This window comes from Chiloscyllium plagiosum, chromosome 34 (genome assembly GCF_004010195.1).
Source record: "Chiloscyllium plagiosum isolate BGI_BamShark_2017 chromosome 34, ASM401019v2, whole genome shotgun sequence".
In the NCBI taxonomy this organism is placed as follows: Eukaryota; Metazoa; Chordata; class Chondrichthyes; order Orectolobiformes; family Hemiscylliidae; genus Chiloscyllium; species Chiloscyllium plagiosum.
Window position 1 is genome coordinate 18,351,568 of NC_057743.1, and position 13,728 is coordinate 18,365,295.

Sequence of the window (13,728 nt, forward strand, 5' to 3'; positions counted from 1 at the left end):
AATCCCAACTCTGTGCAACAGTCGGTTGGAAAATGGGACTTTGCTATTGACATCAGGAATCTCCTATCTACTGATCTGATGTGATTACCCCCATTTTCTCCCCAATCTCCACATCATTCAGAGGGTAGGACCACTCAACCCCTTCCTCCTAGGGGTTCCTTCACCTTAAGCTCCCTTGTCAAGTCTGCCTCATTCTAAATCCAGTATTGCCTGTTCCCTAGTGGGCTCTACCACAAGCTGCTCCAAAAAAGCCATCTCATAAATGGGCAAAGAAATGGCAGATGGGGGTACAACGTAAGAAAGTGTGAGGCATGGACTATTTTCTAAATGGGGTGAAAATTCAGAAGTCTGAAGTGCAAAGAGACTTGGGAGTTCTAGTCCAGGATTCTCTCAAGGTAAACTTGCAAGTTGAGTCATTAGTTAGGAAGGCAAATATAATGATGGCATTTATTTTGAGAGGACTTGAATATAAAAGCAGGGATGTACTTCAGAGGCTCTATAAGGCTCTGGTCAGATCTCATTTGGAGTATTGTGCACAGGTTTGGGCCCCATATCCCAGGAAGGATGTACCTGCCCTGGAGTGCGTTCAGAGGCGGTTCTCGAGAATGGTCCCAGGAATGAAAAGCTTAATATATGAGGAACGTTTGAGGATTCTGGGTCTATACTCAATGGAGTTGAGAAGGATGAGGGGGGATCTAATTGGAAGTTTACAGAATACTGAATGGCCTGGACAGAGTGGATATGGGAAGATATTTCCATTGGTCAGAGAGACTAGAACCCGAGGACACAGCCTTAGAGTAAAGATAAGACCTTTTAGAAAGGAGAGTAGTGAATCCAAAGAATTCATTGCCACAGCAGGGTGTGGAGGCCAGATCATTGAATGTATTTAAGATGGAGATAGATAGGTTCTTGATTGTTAAGGGGATCAAGGGTTATGGGGAGAGTGGGAGAATGGGATTGAGAAACCTATCGACCATGAGTGAATGGCGAAGTGGACTTGATGGGCTGAATGGCCTAAGTTCTGCTCCTATGAATTATGCTCTTATGGATGTGAAAATTGAGTGAGTACCTTTCTTCAGCTTAATGTACAGTGTACTTTTGAAATAAAAATACCAGTTGAGTTTTCGGACTCAGTAGACAGAAGAGTCACCAAAAAGGTCTGAATCATTGACAGGGAAGCTAGGAAGCATATGGGGCACCTAATAATATGCGACATATCTGGAGAGGTGAGGGACATGGAGTGTCTTCCCACCTTAAAAAGAGCACCTCGAAATAAAACTCCCCAAAGTCCTGAACGACACCCAGTCAGATTCACGACCAGCTGGCTGGGAGAGAGGGGGAGCCTGAAATAATCCTGAGCAGTCAGTGGGGGAAGGGTATTTCAGTGCATTTTCAGTTTGCGCTGAGGGTGCAGACTATTTCCTCTGAATTCAGAAAGCTGGGGTTCGAGTGGACGAAGACTCACTGAGGGTCTTAGAGGAGTAGAGGCTGAAGGCATATCTGCTCCTCCTGGCCCATAAAGTGTTAATAGAGAAGGGCAGCTGTCTGGCATGTATCTGTTTGCCAGCAGACAGTGCTGAATTCCTCCTGGCTTGACATTCATATTACAATGCCCTTGTCTGTATTCACCGTTCCAGATCCTTAGCAAACTCCACAAGCTGGCACCAACCCAACAATGTGGAAAATTGCCCAGCTACGTCTTGTGCGTGAATAGCAGGACAAATCCAACCAGGCCAGCTACCACCCCATCAGGGCGCACTCAACCATCAGTCAAGTGCTGAAAGGTGTCATCAACAGCGCTATCAAGCAGCACTTGCTTATCAATCACTTACACATTGGCACTCAGTGTCTGCCAGGGTCACTCAGTCCCTGACATCATTAAAGACTTGGTTCAAACATGGAAAAAGAGCTAAATTCCAGGGGTGAGATGAGAGAGATTGCTGTTGACGTCAAGGGTGCATTTGACCCAGAATCATTGGGAATCAGTGAGAAATTCCGCAGGTTGGAGTTAAAGCACATAGGATTGGAGATATTGAGGTAAAAATTGGTTAGCAGACAGGAAACAAAGAGTAGGAATAATTTTTTTTTCTGAATGGCAGGTAGTGTCCAGTGGGGTACCGCAGGGACCAGTACAAACATCCCAGCTGTTCATAATAGATGTTAATGGTTAAGATGAAGAAACAAAATGTACTATTATCTACATTTTCAGACCACACAAAGCTGGTTGGAAGTGTGAGCTGTAGGGAGGATGCAGGATGTGATTTGGACAGGCCGAGTGAGAGGGCAAATGCGTGGCAGATGCAGTATAATGAGAATAAAGGTGAGGTTATCCATTTTGGTAGAAAAAATAAGAAGGCAGATTATTATTTGAACGGCTATGAATTGAGAGAGGGGAATGTTCAATGAGACCTGGGTGTCCTTGTGCACCAATCGCTGAAAGTAAATGTGCCGATGCTCACTAACTTGATTGAAATTTTTGAGGAAGGTGATGAAGGTGATCAATGATGATAGAGCAGTGGATGTTGTGTACATGGACTTTAGTAAGGCTTTCGACAAGGTCCCTCATGATAAGTTCATCCAGAAGATTCAGATGCACGGTATCCACGGTGACTTGGCCGCATTGATTCAGAATTGGCTTGCCCATGGAAGGCAAAGGGTAGTGTTTTTCAGGCTGGAGGTCCGTGACTAGTGGTGTTCCACAGGGATCCGAACTGGGACCTCTGCTGTTTGTGATATACATAAATGATATGGATGAAAATGTAGATGGGTGGGTTAGTAAGCTTGCAGACAACACAATGATCAGTGGAGTTGCAGATTGTGTAGAAGGTTGTCAAAGAATGCAGCAGGATATGGATCAGGTACAGATATGGGTGTAGAAATGACAGATGGAGGTTAATTAGGTAAGTGTGAGGTGCTGCACTTTGGAAGATCCATTGTTAAGAAGACGTATACACTTACTGGCAGAACCCTGAACAGCATTGATGTATAGAGGGATCTTGGGGTTTAAGTCCTCAGTTCCCTGACAGTGGATAGGGTGGTTGTTGGTTGAGACATTTGAGTACATGAATCAGAATGTCATGTTGCAGCTTTATAAGACCTTGGTTAGGCCGCATTTAGAGTATTGCATTCAACTCTGGCCAATTGCATTCAATTACAGGAAGGAGGCTTTGGAGACAGTACAGAAGAGGCTTACTATGATGATGCCTGGATGAAATGGTATGAGCTGTAGGGAGAGGCTAGATAAAGTCAGGTTGTTTTCTCTGGAGCAGCAAAGGCTGAGGGGAGACTTGATAGAAGTCTTTAAACTTATGAGATGCATCGATAGGGTTAACAGTCAGAAATTTTACCTCAGAGTTGAAATGTCTAATATTGGGGGCATGCATTTAAGGTGAGAGAGGGAAAGTTCAAAGGAGATGTGAGGGGCAAGTTTTTTACACAGGAAGTGGTAGGAGTCTGGAATGCGATGCTCGGAGTGGTGGTGGAGGCAGACACAGTCGAGGCATTTAAGGGGCTTTTAGATAAGTACATGGATATACAAGAAATGGAGGGTTATGAACCAGGGCAGGCAGAAAGGATTAGTTAATTTAGCGTCATGTTCAGCACAACATTGTGGGCTGGAGGGCTCGTTCCTGTACTGTACTGTACTTTGTTCTACTCGGTCCAGCAGGGAGTAAAGAAGGTCACTGTATGTCAGCTTTCATAGCGAGATGATTCAAGAACAGTAACAAGGGTGTCTTACTGCAATTATACAGGACATGAGGCTACACCTGGAATATCTGTACAATTTTGGTCTCCTTATCTTAGGAGGATGCTCTTGCTATAGAGGGAATACAAAGAAGGTTTGCCAGGTTGATTCCTGGGATGATAGGGCTGATGTACGAGGAGAGATTGAATCAATTAAGGTTGTATTCAATGGAGTTTAGAAGAATGATGGGGGATCTCATAGAAACCTATAAAGGTCTAATCTGATTAGACAGGTTCGATGGTGAAAGGGTGTTTCTGGGAGTCCAGAACCAGGGATCATAGGTTAAAGATAAGGTGTAAATCTTTTAGGACTGAGATGAGGAGAAATGTCTTCTCCCAGAGAGTGGTGAGCCTGTGGAATTCTCTGTCACAGAAAGTGATTGAGTCTAAAATAGAATGTATTTTCAAGAAGGAGTAGATATAGCTCTTGTGGCTAAAGAGATCAAGGGATGTGAGGGGGAGGGTGGGATAAGAGTTATTGAGCTTGATAATCAGCGATGAGCATATCGAATAATGGAGCAGGCCCAAGGGGTGGAGTAGCCTACTCCCACACCTACCTTCTATTTTCTCTGAATCATGCTGCGCAAAAAGGAAAGATAGTTGTGGTTGTTGGTGGTGAGTCATCTCAGCTCCAGGGCATCTCAGCAGGATTCCTCAGGGTAGTGACCTAGGCCCAATCACATTCAGCTGCTTCAGCGATGCCTCCCTCTGTTGTGAGGTCAGAATTGGGAATGTTTGCTGATGATTACACAGTGCTCAGCAAAGCTTGCAACTCTTCAGATACTGAATGCAGCATGACTAGCACATGTAGGTGACAAACAAGTGTCGAGCATGACCATCTTCAACAAGAGAGAATCTACCCGTTGCTCCTTGACATTCAATAGCATTGCCATCAGTAAACATCCTGAGGGCTACCTTTGGGCAGAAAATGAAATAGGCCAAGACCAGGTTAGAGTCTAGGACTCCTGCAGTGAGGGCCCAACTCACCTCCTGACTCCCCAAAGCCTCGCCACCATCTCCAAGGCACAAGTCAGAAGTATAATGGAACACTCCCCTCTTGCCTAGATGGGCGAAGCTCCGACAACACTCAAAGTCTTGACACCAACCAGGACAAAGCAGCCCACTTGATTAGCACCACATCCTCAAGCATCCATTCCCTCCATCACGGACTCACAGTAATAGCTGTGTGTACCATCTACAAGATGCACTGCAGAAATTCACCGAAGACTCTCAGATAGCACTTTTCATACCCATAACCACTTCCAACAAGAAGAGCAAGGGCCGCAGATACACAGGAACACCATCACCTGCAAGTTCGTCTCCAAGCCATTCACCATCTTGACTTGGAAATATATCACTGGACATGTCACAACTTCACTGTCACTGGATCAAAATCCTGGAATTGTGGGTGTACATACAGCACATGGAATGCAGCAGTTTAAGAAGGCAACTCACCACCACTTTCTCAAGGGCAGCTAGGGAAATGCAATACACTGGCCCAGCCAGCAACACTCACATTTTGTAAGTGAATAAAAAATCTGTCATTAATATCATGGCAGCTGGAAGCACGCAATGTGTGATCCACCTTGATTTTCAAACTATTCCTCCCTCCGCCCCCTCACCCTGTCCAGACCAGGAGGTGTTATATCTGAAGCGAGAACATCCTTTCTCATTCTTTTGTTTCACAAGAATCCAGAAACTAAGATTAACGTTGAAAGACTGTTCGGTGGAAACAGAAACAAAAGCATATAAAAGAGGGTTAGAGAAACCATACAAGTGAAAGATAAGGTTGGGGAGAGAGTGCAAGGGTTGAGCTTGTTATTTAGAGCAACAAGAAAAGTATTTTAAAAACATGCTGGAAATAGCACACTAAGAAAAGATATCTAATTGAGCTCAGAATGCAGCTAAAACAAATTGCCTCCTAATTGATTCAAGCCATATTTATTTAAAGCAATAAGATTTATTGTCTTAAGGGGCTAGTCAACTTTGCACACAGCACACAGCTCCCATTCAGTATATTGTACATGACATGATTAATGTACAGTACACTTGCTACTTTTAAAATCGCCAATCTTCTATAGAGTGTGAGCAATGCTGGGGAATCTACTCATATTAGGTAGAGTTCACCAGGTAAATATATTAGGTATAACACTCTGGCAGTGTATAAAGGATAAAAAGTTTGAAATATGTGATTGCCTGTGAGCACTTTAGAAAAAAAGGCTCTTCGTTGAGTTTAATCTTCCATATTTTTCAGGGGAATACAGTTGCTACTCTTTAAGCAAAGAGATCAGTAGTTGGATTGAAAAATGAACTAATATGGCTTTGAAACAAAAACAGGAAGTGCGGTGGAGAAACTCAGTGGGTTTGGCAGTATTTGTGGAGAGAGAGAGAGAGAAGAGTTGACATTTTGAGTCCAATGACCCTTCTTCAGAACCAGACTTGAAACATTAACTCTATTTCTCTCTCCATAGATGCTGCCAGACCTGCTGAGTTTCGCAGCAATTTCTAGGATTTTGTTTCAGATCTTCAGTTGTTTGTTTTATTTTAACATGGCTCTGATGCTAGTTGTGCCACTTATTGGCAATCCATGCCCATGATTACCCAGGCTGTGAGCTCTGGAATTTAAACCTTCAATCTCTCCACCCCTCTGACCTTCCTTAAAACCTACCTAAAGCTTTTGGTCTCCTGTCCAAATATCACCGTAAGTAGCTCAGTGTTGGATTCTTGTCTGCTAATTGTACTTAAGAAGCATCTTGTCGTAGTTGTGGGTATGTTCGCTGAGGTGGGAAGTTGATTTGCAGATGTTTCATCCCCTGTCTCGGTGACATCTTCAGGGATTTGGAGCCTCCCGTGAAACGCTGCTGTACTGTGTCTTCTGTAATATATTTGGTTCCGTTCCTGCTGGTTGTTGGTTCCAGTTGCTATTGTAGAAGCCGGTATATGGGGTTTAGCATATAGACCTAAACCCAATATACCAGCGACTACAACAAACCATAGGAACCAACAACCAGAGGTTGCAGGAACGGAAGCAAATAAACTCCAGAAGGCACAGTACAGCAGCGTTTCACGGGAGGCTCCAAATCCCTGAAGATGTCACCGAGACAGGGGATGAAACATCTGCAAATCAACTTCCCAGCTCAGCGAACATACCCACAACTACGCCACTGGCATCCGAGCTACAAATCTTTCTGCAAACCTTGAAGCATAATGTGTCATTTTATTATAGGTTGAAAACACTATACAAATGAAGGTTCTTGCAGTTAGATGGTGTGGCCTTGCTGGGTCAAAAGCCTGTGTCTTGCTCCTCATCATTTTTTTTTTAAGAAAATTTTTTTGTCGTTTCTCTCCATCATAAAGACTCTGTAACATCAGCTGCCTCCAATCTACCTGAGCCCATCATCTGTTGAGACTCTCATTAAAACCATTTATCACTGACCCACTCGACTATTCCATATCTCAGCCCTCTCTCTACTGCTCCTTTGGTTCACTCTTGCTTTTTTTGTCTGATCAGCTTTCTATGACACACTATTGGGCATTCTTTCTGCATTAAAGCTGCTAAATAAATTGTCCGGACAGAGACTACTTTTAAAAACTGATGAAAGATCTGCACTCAAAGTGTTAATGAGATGTTTCTCTTTACAGATGCCATTAGGCGTGTTGTGCATTTCTGTTTTATTTCCAGATTTCCTGCAATCATGAATTTATTTTTATATCTAGTCCTGGTACCAGAATCCCAGCTGATTGAATTATTCATGACTCTGAAGTTTTCCTCCCTCCCATTTTTGTTCCATTGCTATTCCTCCTGACTTGCTTTCATGGAGCTGAGCTGTTACAGAAAATTAATGGAATCATGAAAAGCAAAAATGGACCCAGGGTCCTCAGATGCTGACATTACCTCTGTACTTTCAATGAAACCACAAACATGACTCATTCTGATGGAATGTGATAGAATCAGCCTCCCTATGCCTTCATATTTATCTTCCTATCTCTATGCTGCAGCCTCCCTTTTCAATGCTCCCATTACGTTTCTATTTTGGTCAGCTATATGCTTTCTGTGGATCTGGTTGTGCTACTTAAAACACCACCACCTTCACAGCAAAGAAAGACAGACTTCAGTTATCCAGAGTAGACAGGCAGGAGGCTGGAAGATCACAGCAAGCCAGGCAGCATCAGGAGATGGAGAAGTCGATGTTTCGGGTGTAACCCTTTTTCAGGACTGGGGGTGGGTGTGAGGGGAGCCACAGATAAAGGGGGTGGCGGGGGCAGGGTGGTGAAGTGGGGATAGGTGAAGACAGGTAGAGGGTACAAGCTGGTTGGTCAATGAGAAGAATGAATCCGGTTGATGGCAGGGAGGGGTGGAAGGGGGGAGGGGGTGGGAAGGGAATCGGGGATGGGAACAAGGGTTATTTGAAATTGGAGAACTCAGTGTTGAGTCCTCCGGGCTGTAGGCTGTCCAGGCAGAAGATGAGGTGTTGTTCCTCCAATTTGTGGTTTGGTTCATTGTGGCAATGGAAGAGCCCATGGATGGTCATGATGGAAAGGGAATGGGAAGGGGAATTAAAATGGGCGGGGACTGGGAGGCCTAGTCAGCCCCTGCAGGCCTGGCTGAGATGTTCAGCGAACCATTCCCTAAGACCTTTTACAACCCAAGGAACTCTCACAGCCCTCAACATCCAAATGAAGTCCTTTTTTATTAAACTTATTCATGCATGCAATGTGGGTATTGTTAGCTAGGCAGCATTTATTGCCCATTTATTCCTTGAGGAGGTGGCATGGAGATTATGGAGGCATATGTACATTCAGATGCTGTTGGGGAGGGAGTTACAGGGTTTTGAACCAACAACAGTGAAGGTATATTGTGCAACAGGAAGGTTTGTGACTTAGGGGTAGTTTGCAATATTCCCATTGACCTGGTAGACTGTTCTTTCTAGGTGGTAGAGGTTGTAGGTTTGGAAGATACTGTTGAAGTTACCTTGGTGAATTGCTTTTGCTGTCCTTTTCAGTGTAGTCAGTGTTGAAATGTAGGAAGTAAACCAGCCACTTTATAGCAAACTCCCACAGATAGCGATGCAAAAATAACCCAATGAAAACAGAAAATGCTGGAGACATTCAGCAGGTCTGGCAACATCTGCGGAGGCAGAAATGAGTTAATGTTTTCAGTCCGACATGACTTCTTCAACCTTCTTTCCTAATTGTTAGTTGAGGAATAAACATTGCCCATTGACACAGGGGAGAGTCCCACACTTTTTGCCAGGGGACCTGATCAGATGGAGCCTCAGATTAACTTCTTATTTAACATTGGCGCCACCAACAGTGCAGCACTCCCTCAATACAAACATTATTTGGAAACGTCCCGGATAGATCGACTGTGGTAAATGTGCTGTTTGTTGTGCCATACAGATTGGGAAAGAGCTCATTGGGATGAATTCTCAGGGATTCCTTCAATGCACAACTAGCAGAAATCCAGGAAAACAACACCAACGGCTGTTATTTACCGTCTATCTGATGGTGGTTTTAACGTTTTAGCAGTAGACCAGGAGAATTTGTAAAAATTTTGAATGCAACTAAAAGAGAATCTCAGTCCCAGGATTGCACCTCGAAGTTAATGTTAGCCAGGCTGGGAGCTGCAATGGGGCCCTTGCACAGTCTCTACATTGGTAAAGGTTAAAAAGTCTACAGGAAAGCTCACCTGGTTTGAAATATCAACATCAGGCTGGGCATAATTTGAACTGCCCTGCCCAGTGAGGTAGGGTTGGCTTATCATTGGTCCACCATCTTGAAGAATGCCCCTTGAGTAAAATGCCAATGGGCAATGGGTGCCAGTGGAACAGTAGCCCAACACCAGTTGAAAATACGTCTGGAAAAAGATTGAGACGGAAATTTTTAAAGACTATACACATTTAAGGGATTCTTAGAAATTTATCTGTCAATTAAATTTGAGTCAACTTATTGGTATTATCACATTGTGGTGCTTGAAAAATAACTTTGTATTGGTGAGATTGTTGTTACTTCTGTGTTTCCAGTTATCTACGCAGTGAGAGTCACAGTGCTGATTGTCAAAGCAATTCCTTTTAATTGTGTCAGAATGTTGCAATCACACCATTAAATAATCATCAGATATTAATAACAAGTACCTCATTACAGACAGACTGAGTTATTGAATCACCGTAATTACCCATAAATACCATATATCGGAAGCATGGTGTTGAACAGCTGCTCTGTGCAACTCTCTTATGTCAAGTTAATTTTGCACTAATTATTTTTTTAAAGGATGTAGGTTGAATTTTGATACTGCTTTTTGAGAAAGACTTGTGGAGGGTTTTGGGATTTCAATAAAATCACAATGGAATGAGGGACTTTTCCACATTTCTGCATCCGTGTGCAGAACATCTCCCCTGCCCCGCCCCATTACTGTTGGCTTCATTTCAATTTGATATGCATTTTGTTTTTACACACCCCAGCCCCCCAGATTCTGCAGGAGATGGGTGTACAGTCCCAAGGGGAGCCTCCCTGTACTATTCTTAACATGTGTGAAGCAAAATTGTCAAGCAATTAGTATAGCCTGGCACAGAGTTCCATCGTGATCAAGCTTCAAAACCCACACACATGTACTTTCAAACTGGAGTCATTTGGATCAGGAAATAAAAAGACATAGGTCTGCCTTTTCCTGTTTTTTTCCCAAGCCTAATGAGTCTCTAACCAATTGTACATTGCTGAGACAGCATGGCATTACAGGCAATAGGCAGATATCCTTCTAGGTGCTATTTTATGGAAATGCCCAGATCCTCCAATTTATTGTGAAAACTTTGGTGGAATTCCTCCAAACAATTTGGTTAAAACCTGCCAAATTATCTTGACAGAGAGGCCACTTCGATATCCTCCTGTTTTGCACTCCTTAGGACTTAAAGATTTGGGTCACATTGCAACATTGGTTGGCTTTAAATAGATCATTAAAATCATTATTTATTTCATTTTATTTTATTGCTTCTTGGCTTTCCTTGTCCATTATTCCTTACAACGTGTTTGCATTGACGTACTTACTGATCATGGTCACTGGGAATATCTCTCCTGATTCTACACTCAAACCGTCCTCCATTTTGTGCAACGTTGCCATGGTAACACACATTGCACCCTGCAAGATTGATGTCCAATTTCCTCAGTCCTGACAAATCTGGAAAAGACTCAAGTCTTTAATTTTCCTCAGAGGGATATTAGGAGGTTAGAGTGCAGCCTGAGTGCCAACATCGCTCTGCTCTGCTGATTGAAACAGATCAAAAATCTCAATCAGCCGATAACTGCACATTATTAAACATCGACATGAATGAAAATCATACAGTATAGATTTTTGAAATTTAGAGATCCTTTATACAAATCCTGGACTGTCTATTCCTAAATCCCTGTAATCCAGTAACCTCCCCTCTACCTGTGCCATTACTTTGTAGAAATGGTGATGCTAAGCACTGAATCCCTATACAGAGTCTACTTTAAAGCTAAGGTATTGTTGATTATGTTGATTATACAAATACTTTTCTTTGAATTTTTAATTAAATAAAGCTGTCACTTGGTGAACGCTGCTGTTGTGCTTTATGTGCTGACGTTTCTTACACAAAAACACTACCACAATTGATAGATAAATTCCATCTATGTTATACAGCACACATTCAATGTAATAAAACTTCCACTGCACCGCCACTGTGATAAAATTGGTTTTTTTACTGAGATGCAGCATGATTTCAGCTTCTATAATTCAGGGAAACTAGATGAGGGTATATAAACGATATATATATATAAATGCTCAATTATATGTGGAAGTAACCGTTATAATTAGTCACTCTGAGAAAGGTGCCCAAGGGATTAGGGCAAGCTTTTTGATCGTATATATAAATTTTCCTTTGAATAGTTTGAATGTATGTTTTGGAATTCAACAAATGATAATTGAAAACGTTTCTCAGCCTGCCCATTCCCAATTGTAGAATCTTTCTGGAGTCTTTGGATAGAGCTTATCAGTGTTCTTCCACAGGAAGTGAGGGTAAAAGATTTACAAAGGAAAGTTCTGCACGTCATAATTCAACATTTGTTGCTCAAGGTTATATTTTGATTAAATCCCGACTCTTATACTGAAGTGTTACTCTGCTATTTTCCAAATTTAAGGAACAGCACCCGAAATAAGTGATGAAACCAGTGAGGTGAAATATAATGAAGAGGTTATCTGTTGGGCCCTTGGGTTCACTACAAATTGACTTGGTTAGGAACAGGAATGTATTGGTAATAATCCATCTCCACAACGCCAAATAATGTAGGTTCGTTGCTGGGACTGTTTTCTCTTAAATGTTCTAACTCAGGCAGAAGACTTGTGGAGGGTGGGCAAGCAGGAGGTTGGCAGAGCACAGCAAGCCAGGCAACATCAGGAGGTGGAGAAGTCAATGTTTCAGGTGTAACCCTCCTTCAGTCCTGACAAAGGGTCATTCCTGAAATGTTGACTTCTCCACCTCCCAATGCTGCCTGGCCTGCTGTGTTCTTCCAGCCTCCTGCTTGTCTCCCTTGGATTCCAGCTTCTGCTGTTTTTTTTGTCTCTAACTAAGAAGACTTGAGGAAGCACTGAAAAATCTACATTAACAGTAGAAGTTCACTTTAATCTCCACCTCAGAAGATTGGCAATTCTGGGCTTCCACTTCTTGGAATTGTCCCACAATTGTATAAAACCATAAAATTCCACCACTCTGAGAACACTCATGCAAAGTTTTGTTTTACAATGCTTACACCTGTCAACAAGATTCTAAACCTAGTATTATTCAGTGCACTGAACTTCCTCTGGTTTCACAGGCTATTATCGCTGTCTCACTGTGCCCAGAACCATTAAGTTAATAACTGGACCGTAAGCCGAATACTGCTCAGGAAGTGATACAATTTTCTTTCCCAGTACTTTTTCTTGAATGCAAGCCAACACAAGAATCCAGAGTTAAGCTCTCCTGGCTGACCTTATATGGGCAACAAACTGGCTGAGCCGAGAGGGAGGAGGATCAATCGATTCTTTTACAGTCAGCTCTGAGTCATCAAGCTTATGAGTAAAGCCAGACTCAGACCTTGCTTCAGCAATTACCAAGAACATTTCAATTACCCACTGCATCAGAACACTTTTTCTAAAATCTGCCCCAAGGGACTTTTTCAGTCATATTGCTTCAGCCACTGTCCTGGACATTTCTTCACCACACCTTGGTTAGCTCACAGTTAGGATATTTCTGCAATTCCACCACAGTGTAAGCCCACTCGTTATATTACAAAGTGGCTCAGGAAACCTTGGAGGAAAAGGCTTAAAGGGTTCATGAGTGTAAGAGCAGAACAACGATGATCAAACTTATCAGGAAAGACTGAAAAGGCTGGAGCTCTTTTCTCTAGAAAAGTAAAGAATGAGAGGTAACCTGACTGAAAACTGAGAGGGTATTTGTAGAGAAAATACTTACATTTGGGGGATATTTATGAAATGTGACGTGCCTGGTCATTGAATTAGGTGGGATGTGAAATTTGATTCCATGATGGTGTAATGGAATGTAAAGATAAAGACACTGATGGATTTTGTGGCTTGTCAGATGTCGCCTCACCCTACTTATGCAGTGTGGAAACAGGCCATTCAGCCCATCGAGCCCACACTGACCTTCCAAAGAGCATCCCGCCCAGACCCACACCCCCACCACCCCCCATCCCTATAACCCTGCATTTCCCATGGCTAATCCACCCAGCTTGCACATCTCTGGATACTATGGGCAATTTAGCATGGTAAAAACAATGACTGCAGATGCTGGAAACCAGATTCTGGATCAGTGGTGCTGGAAGAGCACAGCAATTCAGGCAGCATCCGAGGACAGGCAAAATCGACGTTTCGGGCAAAAGCCCTTCATCAGGAATAAAGGCAGAGAGCCTGAAGCGTGGAGAGATAAGCTAGAGGAGAGTGGGGGTGGGGAGAGAGTGGCATAGAGTACAATAGGT